Here is a 12835-nt window from a genome sequence, read left to right as displayed (position 1 = left end):
GGCTCGGCCCCTGGGTGCAGGGATGTCCCCAGCCTTTCCCCACGCCAGCAGGACCCCTCTGGGGCTGGGGGTGGGTGCGTGGAGTTGGGGGAGAAAGGGGCACACGTGGGTCTCTACCAAACCCACATCTGAATCCCCTGGGCTCTGGGCCTTGGGGTCGCAGGTGATGGTGCTGCTGGGGGGCCAGTGGGAGCGGATGGGGACAGGGATGGGGATGGGGATGGGGACAGGGATGGGGACAGCTCTGCTTCCCCCACAGAGGGTTCCGGCTGCGGAGCAGGAGGAAATGGGGAGTTAAGGATGCGCGGGGTGGGGGCCGTGGCGGGGCAGATGGATGGGACCCCCATGTCCCCACGGTGAGTCACCTCCGGGCCGGTGGTGGTCTCGCAGGGGGTTGTGTATTGCCCATCAGACACAGCTTAGCAGCCATTCGGGCCGGCTTTTCACCGGTGTCATTGTTCAGAGGGGTCCCTGGGCTTCAATCTCTATGCAAAGACACCCCCTCCCCCTGCTGACCCCCGCTCCCCCCCCCACACCTTTCCGGCTCCCTGCCAGGTCCTCCCGGCCCCTAATCCCTGGAGTTAGTGGGGGAGAGGGCTGGTGTTGAGGCATGTGGCAGTGGGGACGGTGGGGGATTTAGCAGTGGGGGCAGCCCCCCCCCCATGTTCACTCCTGGCCTGGTGTGTGCACACACGCACAGATGCACACGCACACGCGTGTACACCCCTCCCTGGCACAGCCGCTGCCTGCTGTGCGTGGCATCTGCATCCAGGGCAGAGCAGGGCAGCTGCAGCCCCCCCCCGCCCCGGGCACCCCCAGGCTGCCAGAGCACTGCCACCCCCTTCCAACCCATCAGGCAGGAATCCCCCTGCTGAGTTCCCAAGTGAGAAAAAGAAGGAAAACAAGGAAATTTCCAGAATTTTTTTTCTAGGAAGAAAAACAAGGGCTGGAGGGGGTCAGGGATTGGGGGTGGGGTGGGGGGTGAAGCAACTCATTAACAGGGGGGGAAGCAAGTGCTGCAGCACATGTAGTCCCTGACGTCACAACGTGCTAATTCATTCCTGTTATACCATCGCCGGCGAGGATAAATTCACAGGCACCCCCCCCACACCCACCCCGCTGTGAGATCAGCCGTCGTGGCCACCCAGACGGGTGTCAGGCTCATGAGCATCCCCGCTGCGCCCACGGCCGGGGACCTGGCACTGTCACCCCACCGTCTCCCTCACCCCTGGGGGTCCTGATCCTGGGTGGTGCTGACAGCGGGGTCTGGCAGGGTAGGGGAAGGAGCATGGCTCTGTCCCCAGGATATGTCCTTGAGTCTCCCCCCCCCTCCCCTCCACGGTAAAGTGACACCAGGGACACTGCCCTCCCTGGGAGACACAGCAGGACTCCTGGGGCGATGGTTGTCACAAGTGTCCCTGCGCAGGGAGGACTCGCTCAGGGCCAGGAGGGAGAGGAGGGCTGGGAGCCGTGTCCTGACCGTCACCTTGAACAGCCTCCGACGGCCCTGTCTGCCGGTGACAGGGATGCTCCGGGGCATCCTCAGCCCGGGATTCAGGCTTAGTCCCCTCCGACGCGGTGTCCCTTGGGATGGGACAGGCTGTGTGCCAAGCGGCCTGAGCTCAGCCCTCCGTGCTGAGGGAACACGAGGATTTGGGGGGCCAAACCTCCCTACAGCCGGGAAGCGGCTCCGCAGCAGCAAAGCCGGCCGGGCATCCTCACCTGCAGGGCCCTTCCTGGAGGGCAGGAGCCCTGGGACCTCCTCGGGGCCAAATTCCCCCACTTCAAGCCCTGTGCCTCAGTTTCCCCTCTGCAGATGGCTGATGCAACACCGCACTTTGCACACCCGAGCATCCGCGAGAGCATGGGGCCGGTGGCCAAGGTCGGCACCGTGTGTCCCCTGTGCCCGGTCCCTCCTGGCCACCCGTTTGGTTTCCGGCACTCGCCAAAATGCCAGCAACCGCCGAAACGCCAGCACCCGCGGAGGGGCTGGGGAGGAAGCGGCTCACGCTGCAGGATACGCCTTGTGGGCCAGGGCCACGCTTAACGCCTCGCAGGCTCTGCCCCGCGGGCCACATCCCTCCCCAAACCAGCCGCAGCGCCGAGCCCGTGCCCATCCCCGGCAGGATTTCCAGTCTCCCAAGAGCCGAGCCCCAGCTTGAGACAAGCCCCGGCATTGCCCCGTGCCTCGGTTTCTCCTCCTGCAGCTGCAGGATTGAATATCCCCATCCCTGGGGTCTCCAGTGCCAGCACAGGATGGAGGTTAGAATTTTTGTGGGGGGATTATCCCGGACACCCCTCGCTCCGTGTCGCCTCTGTGACACGTCTCCATCCTGCATCTCACCGCTCCTGGACATCAGTCCAGCTGACCCCAGGACCAAATCCCCGGCAGAGGCACTGGGCAGGAGCCAGCTCCCCATCAGGGTGCAAGCCCATGTCCCGCTGTCCCCAAACCCCGCTGTCCCCACGCCACCCTCCAGCCCAGACCCCAGGCAGGTGCCTGTGCTGCCGCCGGGATTTGCTTTTCCGGCAGGAATTTGGCTGTTGGGGACAGAGGGGAAACTTGGGGGTTATTTTCTTAGTAAATCGCATTGTTCCTGTTTTCATTATTAAAATGAGCGTGAAGGCACCGGGCACCCACGGGGGCTAAATTTGGTCTCAGGGAAAAACAAAAATACTCCCCCCACCCCGGAGGAATTTGCATCTCGCTGCTGCTCGAAGGCAGCGCGTTGCTGAGAAGTTCACGAAGGCATGAATGCAAACCGCAGCGCGGCCGGGCCAGGCCGGCCACCTGCCACCCACCCGGGGGACCCCCCAGCGCAGCCCAGCCCGGGGCCGCATCCTGCACCTGGTTGCATCCAGCCATGGGTGCTTGGCTGCCCGGGGGGCCGAAGGGTGCGGGGTGAGATACAGCTACATCCCTAGTCCCTTCCCGTTGTACCCCAAAATAGAGCGATGCTGCTGAGCCCCCCGATAGCCTGCCCAGGCTCCCACCCTGCAAAGCGCCCTCCTGCCTCCCCCCCCCAGCGTGGCTGTCCCACCATCAGGGCACCCCAGGCACCCTGTCTGTCCCCCCCCACCCCGAAAATTGTTGCCAGGTCGCATGCCACCAGCAGCGTCCTATGAGTCAGAGCAGGCAGTGGAAATTGCGTCGCGGGCGGTGACGAGCGGGGAACGAAGCAGAGCCGGTGGTGGGTTTGGGGGGCTCGGCCCCCCGCTGCGGTGGGTCTCAGCCCCCGTCCTGCCCACAGCACCACTCCTCGCCCTGGCACTGTCACCCTCCTCTTTCCTGCCCCAAACCACCCGGTGCTGGCAGGTGGCTGCCACGCTGCACCCCGGCCCTTCGGCAACCCCTCTTGGGGGGGGGGAAGCCCCACGGGGGGGGCCCCGAGTGGAAAAAGGGGATTGGGGGGCCGTGACAAGTCTGTCCCGTCGTGGGGCTTCCTCATCTCCCCATGTGGTGGGACGAATCGGGACCGGTGCTAGGAGGATGCTCGGCACCTCCTGCTGCCAGACCCCGCTGGAAGGGGAGCACCCGTGGGTGCTGGGGATGGGTGCTGCGCCTTCCCCAGCACCGCCGGGGCCAGGCCTGCGCCAGCCAGGGGTGACAAGTCGGTGGCAGCTCCGGGGGGGGGTCAGCGGCTGGGGTGGGGGCCAAGCAGACGGCTCCTTAATCTCGGGGAAGGAAGCAGCTCTGGTTACGGAGCTGCCCTCGGTGTAAAAGGAGAGCAACAGGAAGAAAAGTCATTAACATCGTTCCAACCGCTGCCATCCAAAACCCTTCTGGTGCTCAGCCCCACGCCGCCAACCCCCGCGCCCCCCGCGCCCCCGCCGCCACTGTCACCGTGTTCCTGGGGGGGACCCTGGTGGAGGGTGGCACAGGGTGGGGGGGGCAGTCAAGCCGTGGGACCCCCTGGATGCCCTGTCCCTGGGGTGGTCCTGCTCGAAGCCCCAGCACCCGGAGTCAGGGGGCTCAGCGGTGGTGGGCGCACTGCCTCCCGCCTGCAGGACGGATCCTGCCCGCTGGGCCATGGGAGACTGAACCGCAGTTCGGCTTTGTTCCTTCCTCCTCTTCCTCGCCCTGGCCGTGTGAGCCTGCGTGGGAGGTGGCAGTGTGCACGGGGCAGCTTCCCACTGCACCTCCGTCCGGGTGTCACCGTGTCCGGGGTGTCACCTTGTCTGGGGTGCCACCGTTATGTCCCCCCCCCGTGCATGGGGCACGGATGCTGGGGAGCGTCGATGAGCGTGGGGCTGTGTGAGCGTGCGAGCGGGCTGGTATGTGTGCATGGGTGTGCAAGAGGGCTGGGGGTTGTGTGTAAGGGGCTGCTGTGTGTGTGCATGGGCGTGCGAGGAAGCATGAGTGTGCATGGGTGTGCAAGGGGCCGGGGGTGTGTGTGTGTGCAAGGAGGCATGGGTGTGAGAGGGTGCCAGCGCATGCACGGGTGTGCAAGGGGGCCAGCGTGTGCGTGAGGGGGCTGGTGTGTGCACGGGCGTGGAAGGGAGCCCGTGTATGCACAGGTGTGCAAGGGGCCACAGTGGGTGTGCGAGGGGGCTGGTGTGCACACGGGCGTGCACAGGGACCGCTGTGAGTGTGCAAGGGAGCTGGCCGTGTGCATGCAAGGATGCTGGCGTGAGCGCACACGCAGGAGGCCCGCCGCATGCGCCTGCGCGTGTGTGCAGCGCGGGGGGTCCGCCGGGCGTGCGAAGACCCCCCCCGCCAGCACCCGGCGGGCCGGGGGCGGGGGGGAGTCCGTTTCACCCCCCGCCGCTGCTCCCCGGCCTCTCGCCCCCCTCCTGTACGAGGCAATTTGCTTCAGCGAGAGCCAGATCCTCGGTGAAAAGCCACGGTTCCCTGGGGAGTGCCGGGGGGGCTGCAGCCCCTGTCTGGCCAGCTTAGCGTGACGGGGGCGCGTGGGACTCGGGGCTCGGGCCCCCGGCCCTTCCTCTTCGTCAGCGAGAGGCGAAGGCCGGGGAGTGATGTGTGCTGACCAGGCGGGGGGGGGGGACACGACGACGGCGGGCGAGACACGGGCTACAGCTTCTGACAACGTGCGGCCCCGGCGGGCACACGCGTGTGCGGGATCGCCCGCTCCACCGCCACGGCCCTCCCGAGAGCTTCTGTTGGGGGATCCGACCACGGGAGGGGTCCCGCGGGCTCGGTGGCACAGGTGACGTGGGGACAGGGAGGGACTGGACCCCTCTGGGATGGGGCTGAGGATGCTCCAGCCCAGCAGAAGAAATGGCGATGTCCGATCCTGCCCCATGGGGACCGATCCTGCCCCATAGGTTCCCATCCTGTCCCGCAGGGTCCTGTCCTGCCACGTAGGGACTGATCTCGACCCCTTCGGTCCCATCCTGTCGTATCAAGTCCCATGAAGTCCTACAGGGTCTGACGCAGCTCTGGAGGGTCCGATCCTGCTCCGGAGGGTGGCAGGGGCTGGGGGAGGCAGATGGAGGCAGGGCAGCGGTGGGGACGGACACTCGCTGCGTGCCAAATGGCAGAGCCGGGAGTTAAAAATACCCGTGGGGGCCCTGCCGACGGAAGTGGAGGTGTCGGCACCGGCTGCTCGGGGCTGGGGGGGGCCGCGGTCGGGTGTCCTGGCCCCCACTGGGGACCCTCCCACCCAGCACCGGGACCTCACCGAAGTGGGTGGCAGCAGCGGCCACTGGGTCCCCACCACCTAGAGCCAGGCACCCCGAAACACTGGGCAGGAGAAGCATCCCCGGCACCCGTCCCACGGTGGGCACACTCAGCCCGGCGTGCACCCACCGCCACCGTGGCGGCACGGTGAGGGGCCTTTGGGAAATGCAAAGTGACAAATGACGCCCCGTGCGCGTTAATTGATGTGACGCGGGGCTGACACCGCGGTTGCACCCGGGGCCGGCACGCGGGAAGAGAAAGAGAAAAAAAAAAAAAAAAAAAAATCCAATCAAATGTTAAAAATAGGTCAGGGGGAAGGAGCCGGAGCCGGTTTCATTTCAGCCGCTGGTTAAAAGGAGCTGCCCGTGGGTCCAGCCGGCACGGTGTGAGCCCGGGTGGCGGCGGGGGGAGCCGAAAATGAGGGAGGGGTGTGATGGAGACGGGAGGGGACGGGATGTGCCATCAGCACTGTGTGTCTTTGCCGGGGCGGTCGGACCCCAGCCTCAAATCCCACCTGCCCGAAGCCTGGCTCCTCCAAACTGCCGGGACTCAGCATCAGCCCACGATGCTCCCGCTGGCACAAGTGGGGACAGAATTGTCCCCAAAATGCCTCTTTCCCAGCTGCGAGCTGCCCCGCAGGAGGGCTTTAGGGGACCCCGAGGTTTCCCGTGGAGGGGGAGCGTTCAGGGCAGGATTGCAGCGGGGATCGCTGGGGCTGCGCTCCCCGAAAGGGTGGCCCGATGCCTGGGGTGGCCTCGTGCTGGCGGTGGCCGTGGCCGCCATCCCGGCAGGTCACGGGGAGTTCAGGCTGCCGGCGCGGGTGTCGATGGCCCCCAGGCACCCGCTTGGTGCTGGATTTCAGGCCACCGGCCAGAGCGGGGCCACCAGTGGGTCGTGGCCGTCGCAGCCCCACGTGTCCCCACGGCCGCAGGGAGAGCCAGGACCTGCAGCAGAGAGCTGAGGAGCAGCTCCCCGGGGACGCATCTGCCGCGGGGCCACCGCCACGGCTGGCTACCACCGTGCTGTCCCCGAGAGCCACACAGGGACCGGGTGACACGGTTTCTGTCCCTCCTTCTGCTGCAACCCCAGTGCTCCCTCCATCACGGAGCATCACCCCTGCATCCCACCCCCCTGCATCCCACCCCCTGCATCCCAACCTGGTGGCAATTGGGGACAGCGGGTGCCAGGGCACAGAGGGATTTTGGGGGGGGGGGCTGTTTGTCTTCCACTAGACCCCCCTCCCTTGGATGCTCGATCCAGGTGACCCCGAGTTTAACCCCACTTACGGCGCCGGCAGACGCTGCCCCCGACGCAGATGGGTTGTGACAGCTGAGAAGTCCCCCCGGCGGGCGCTGGCGAGGCGCTGGCCGTGGCGGGGAGCAGGGCGGGGGGGGGACACGGACGAACGCGAGGCCCATGTCACGGCGCGTTGGCTCCGTCACCTCCCCGCAGCGAGACGGCGGGTCCCGCGCGCGAGGCCAGGGCTGGGCCGGCAGCCTGTGGGTCCCCGGGGGGCCCGGTGGCACTTGTCTCTCCGCAGCATCCGTGATGGCGCTGGGCACATGGCAGCCGGGGCTGCGTATGTGTGTGTGTGTCCGCCGCTGTCATTTGAGGCCGTGGCCCCCCTGATGGTTGGGAACGGGGAGGGGGTCATCGCAGATGGATGCTAAAGAGCCGATCCCATCGTGGGGACGAGAAAAGATGCTGGGGTGGCTTGGCCAGGAGGGGACATGCCACATTGTCCCCCAGGTTGGCAGGGTTAGAACGTTCTGGGCGTGAAGGGCAGAAGGTCCAGGGGACCGCAGGAGCCACCACTGCCCCCCCGCCCAGGGCTGTGGGGACCTGGGACCGGGGAGGGTGAGGCACGTGCGAAAACCTTCTGTCTCCCCAGGAAAAGCATCTGCAAAAGGTCAGGCAGCTGCCAGCACACGTGTGAGAAGGGGACCAGCGGTGAGCGATGCCGCAGCCAGAACCGGAGCTGGCAGGGGAGCGACAGGCAGCTGCTGCCTGTGAGGCAGGAGAGCCGGGCTCCCCGGGGCGATGCGGGCGTTCCGGGGTGATGCAGGGACCAGACCCCCTGGCTTGGATGTAGGCACCTCAGGGTGATGCAGGGACCGAGCACCCCAGGTGGATGCAGGCAACTGGGAGTGATGCGGGCAGCCAGGGTGATGCTGGCACTGGTTACCCAGCCTGGATACAGGCTCCCAGGGGTGATGCGGGCACCCAGGGTGATGCTGGCACTGGGTATCCAGCCTGGATACAGGCACCCAGGGGTGATGTAGGGAGCAGGCACCCAGCTGGGTGAAGGTACCCAGGGTGATGTGAGGACCCCGGGGTGATGCGGGCACCCGGGGTGATGCGGGCACCCGGGGTGCTGCTGGCATTAGGTACCCAGCCTGGACACAGGCACCCAGGGGTGATGTAGAGACCAGGCACCCAGCTGAATGAAGGTACTCAGGGCGACGTGAGCACCCTGGGATGATGTGGGCACCAGGCATCCTTGGGAAGGGGTCGAGCTGAGAAGCTGAAGCACAGCAGCCCCGGGTCCTTTGCAGAAGACATGGGCCAAGAGCTGAGCCTGAGGACACCACTGTGCCACCACTGCGCCACCACTGCGGCCACCGGTCGTGCCGCCTCCACCCGCGGGGCCAAAGGGCTTCTCCCCAAGGTTGTGGGCAAAGCCCCCCCCCATGCCGGCCAGGGTCCCTTCCCCCGGCCGGGCAGCCCCTCCATTTCTTATAAACGCCTCTGGCGATGCTCCCCCCCGTGACACGGCAGCTCTGGGGCTTGTGGTTAAACCCCAGGGCTCCGGCTTTGACTCACACCGGATCCGTGGCAGAGAGGGGCCTTTCGGCGCCCACGGCTGGAAAGAAACGCTCACCCGGGCAGGAGTGCCGGGCGCTTCCTCGCAGTGCCGTTTCCTATAAACCCCGACGGAGGGGAGCCAGGGCTGAGCTGCCGGGGGGGCATCCCCTGGAGCCCTCCTGGAGCCACGGGGGTCCCTCCAGCCTGGCTTGGGGGGGGTCGGCTTGTGCATACGGGTGATCCCCACGAGCGTATGGACCCCTTTGGCAGGCAAAGTTAGAAGGAGCAAGAAACACCCAGGGCAAGACGTTAGCACAACACTTACTAGACATCAGAGAATCCCCTTCACAGCACATGCAACCGGGGACACCAGGATACTGTCCTCCCTGCTTGGAGCTGGCTCTGAACACCCGGCAATGGGACAGGAGCATCCCTGGTCCCCGTTCCCTGCCCCCCCTCTGTGGCGCAGGACCCAGCTGCAGGAGAAAGCAGGACCTGAGCAGCGAGAATTGTTTCATTTTTCCCCTACACGATAGAAAGGCTGAGAAAAGAAAAAAAAAACCTGAAAGCCTGCTGGAAAAAGAAACCTTTCAACCAGCCCAAAATAAGAGGGGTTTTTTGCTGGGAAAAAAAAAAAAAAAAAGAAAGTTGCCGCATAGGAAACGGCGAGGTGTGATCCGCTGCAAGGCAGGGGACGGGGACACTGGGGGATGTGGGGACGGAGCCACGCGTGCTGCGGTGTGTCCCACCACGGGTGGGGGGGACACGGCCCCCGGGGTGGGGAGGGGGCTGCCCACACGTGGGTGGCTCTGGGGGACGATGCTCTGTGCAGATGCTGTGACATCCCTGATGTTTCGGAGGACAATTCCCCCTGGGGATGTTCCCGCTGCCCTTGGGACAGGCTGGAGGTGATGGACCCCAACCCCTGCCACCGCGGGAAGCCCCCCGCAACCCAGCCCTGCTCACGGCTGAGGTGGGACCGGCTCGTCCCTTGCCACCGTAGCTGGCACAGCCAGGCCCCGGTGGGTCCAGCCAGACCCCTGACCCCCACCGAGAGCCCCCGAGCCCCGACGTGGGTCCTCCCACCCTCGGCTGTCAGCGGGACCCCCACACCGGTCCCCCCAAGGTGCGACCACTGCCCCATCCCAGTCCCAAGCCGCTGCCGTGGGGAGCGGGGTGCGATGCCTGCGGCAGCAGGAGGATGCTCCTGGCCACCCGGTCCCCTGCCCCAAGTCGTGGGGACAGTGGGGGCCACATTGGGCCACCCCCCCCCCAGCACCCTTGGGGCAGGGCAGCTGCAGAGGCACTCTGAGGTGATTTTTGGGAACCGGGACTGCAGCAAAGAAGGGGTGCCATGCATGCGTGGTATGGTGGCACCCTGAACCCTGCAAGGTGGTCAGGCACCCCAAGGTGCACCAGTGTCTGGGAGCACCCAGTTCAGCCCAGGGCGGGCGCCCCAGGCGAAAGCCCTGCTGCCCCCGGGGGGGTTGGGGGGGTGAGGGCGAGACCAAAACCACAACGCAGCGCTGCGGTTTGCAGCTCCCTCCTGCGAAGGTGCCGAGGAGGCGGCAGCACCCATGGAGGGGAGGGGGTCGGAGGAAACGGGGCCGCACACACACATACACCCCCCCACCACCACCACCCCGGGCAGCCTCGCTCGCCCTGCACACCGGGCGGTGGAGCCGCAGCGGGGTGGGTGAGGGAAACTGAGGCACGGTGCTCCCAGGGGTGTGGGAGGCATCGGTGGGGACCGGTCCCTCTTTGCAGTGGGGATGTCTCAGGGTTTCCCCACGCAGAGCGGGGCCGAGGTGGGGTGGTCCCCATGGGTGAAGGTGAGGGTGCAAGGGGGGGGGGGTGATGCGCCCGCATCCTGCTCATGGGATGTGGCAAGCTGCTTAGCCCAACGATCGCAGGCACGGCACAGCCGCCGGGCACCGAGCCTCGTGCTCACCGTGAGCACTGGCATTCTGGGGCTACTGCCAGCCCTTCGTCTCCCCCAGCACCATCCCAAGGGTGGCAGGAATGGGGCAGCCCCCAGGCAGCGGTTTTGGAGGCGAACACCCCAAACCTGGGATGCCGGGACCCCCAAACTCAGGCGAGCATCATGCACGCAGGATGGGGACGCGACTGCCCCGGGTGACACACATCCCAGAGCTGCCTGGCTCCTTCTGCATGGCCCAGGAGCTAGAGAGGGGTCGGTGATTTTGGGGGGGGCCGGGGGTCCCCATGCCCCCAGAGGGAGCCCAGCGGCCTCCTGACTCAGCGGCAGCCGCCCCCGGAGGAAAGCGGTGCTGAGTTGGCAGCGGGATGAGTAACGGCACCCGCCGTTTGACATTTATCACGTGATTTCAAAAAAAGAGAGAGGAGCTGGGGGGGAGAGTGGGTGGCAAGAGAAGGTGGGGACCGGGCACCCCTTGCCCGCTGCTGGGCCTCCTCGTCTGCCCCAATCCCAGTGCATTTCCAGTCCAAACTGGTGGACGGGCGGAGAAAGAGCGTGGCTGCCCTCGATGCTGCCTAGGGCGCAGATCAGGCCTCATCCTTGGGTGGGTACAACCCCTCCCAGTTTGCTCTTTTTGGGACCCTTCCCCGCAGCATCACATCCCCACGGGGGGATCACTGCGTGCCCCTCCACCAGCTCAGCCCCCTCCCTCAGTCACTGCCTGGCACCTTGGGGCTGTCGGTGCCCAGCCGGGGGGGACCTGATCCGGCTCAGACCTGGGTAGGGGCTGTTCTTCCTCCCCCTCCCCTGCTAGATGCAGAGATCAGCTTGTGATAACGCCCGCTGTGCCGTTGCCTCACCGGTGGCGCGGAGCCTATCTCCTTCACACCATCACCCTGCAGCCTGCTGTGCCGTAGCGGATGGGAACCGGCTCCTCACCTCGCTCAGGGCTGTGCTCGGGGAGCTGGGACGGAGCCCCCTCCACCCCCTGCAGCCTCCCCCAGGTAGAGAGGCCAGAGAACGGTCACAACTCATCACATGGATGCTCCCTGCCAGAGCCAGGGTAGGCAAAGGCTGGGATTTCCCACGAGCAGCTGAGTTTAAGGGTGTCTCAGCACCGAAGCCATGCACTCGCATCCCCACAGGGTGCAAAATCAGCCGAGGGCCCCGTGGGGCCGTCCCTGACCCTCAGCCCGCAGGCAGGGAGGCTGTAGGCCCTACAATAACATGAAGGAGCGGGTTTCGGCAGGGCTGCTGGAGCAGCGGTACCCATGGTGGGAGGGCCGGGGCTTCCTCATGCACAGGGCAGCCCCTTCCCTGCAGGATAACCAGGAGGATCCCACTCCCACCCTCACCCCGGCCATCGCCGACCCCCCGGACCCCAAGCCCTGTGGGGTGTCCCCCACCTCGGCCAGTTCGCTGGCAGCCTTAGGAGGGAGAAGCAGCAGCCCTTAACGAGGCCAATCACGAGAAGGCGACGGAAGGCGTGAAGTCCGGCAGCCCCTCCGCCTGCTGCCAGGGATGCTCCGCGACCATCACCCCGGCATCGTGCCCAAGGGCACCCCTTCCTTTTGTGCTCCCTCCGCCCCGCTCGGCGTTTTGCTTACCCGGCATCTCGCGGGCTGTTTGCTTCCTCTGCGGTCCCAGCCCCGACGCCTTTCGGGGCCACACGCTCTCCCCCTCCCCGGTGTGTTGCTCGCCCATCGGCTCCTCCCGGGGTTTGGCGTAGCCCCTCTGCTCCCCTCACCCAAATAATGGGGAAGGGCAGGGCTGCTCCCCATGCTGGGGTCCCCCGTGGGGCTGGGGGTCCCCATTGTCCATTTTATCCCCCATGTGTCACCCCGGGGATGTTCAGCATCACCGGGGTGAGTGGCTTGGGACCGTGCCATCATGCCACGAGCACCGAGGATAAGCTGAGCCCAGCACCCGTGCTGGCATCATCACAACCACAATCCCCCCCATACCCACCCCACAGCTCCCCCAGACCTGGGACAAGCCCATGGGGGGACGTCCCCAGCTGCAAGGGGACCCCCGAAGACACCGATTCGGCCGCACGCCGGTGTTGGCACCGTGGGGCCAAGGTTTTGCCGTGCCCCTGCCGTCACCCCCGGGGCTGGCGCTGGTTTTTGTTTTGCTTTTGATTGCCCCATTTCTTTGTTGCCTGCCAGGCCAGTAAACCCGAAACTTGTCACCATGCCGGGAACGGGGTCATGGGTCCAGGTTACCCACAACAGGCACCCCAAACCCCATCACCCCCACCGCTGCCCCACTGAGCCCTGGCGACATGAGTTGGCTTTGTCAGGGCTGGATGCATCAACACCAGGCTTGTCCCCCAGCCCTGGGGGACACCCACAGCCTGGGCCCCCCCTCGCTCCACCGGCACCCAAAAAGAAGAAACAGCTTCGCCCCCACCCTCCCCTTAGTGTTTTGGGCACTGGAAGGATTTTATT

Source organism: Haliaeetus albicilla, chromosome 7, assembly GCF_947461875.1.
Source record: "Haliaeetus albicilla chromosome 7, bHalAlb1.1, whole genome shotgun sequence".
Classification (NCBI taxonomy): domain Eukaryota; kingdom Metazoa; phylum Chordata; class Aves; order Accipitriformes; family Accipitridae; genus Haliaeetus; species Haliaeetus albicilla.
This window is presented reverse-complemented; position numbering follows the sequence as displayed.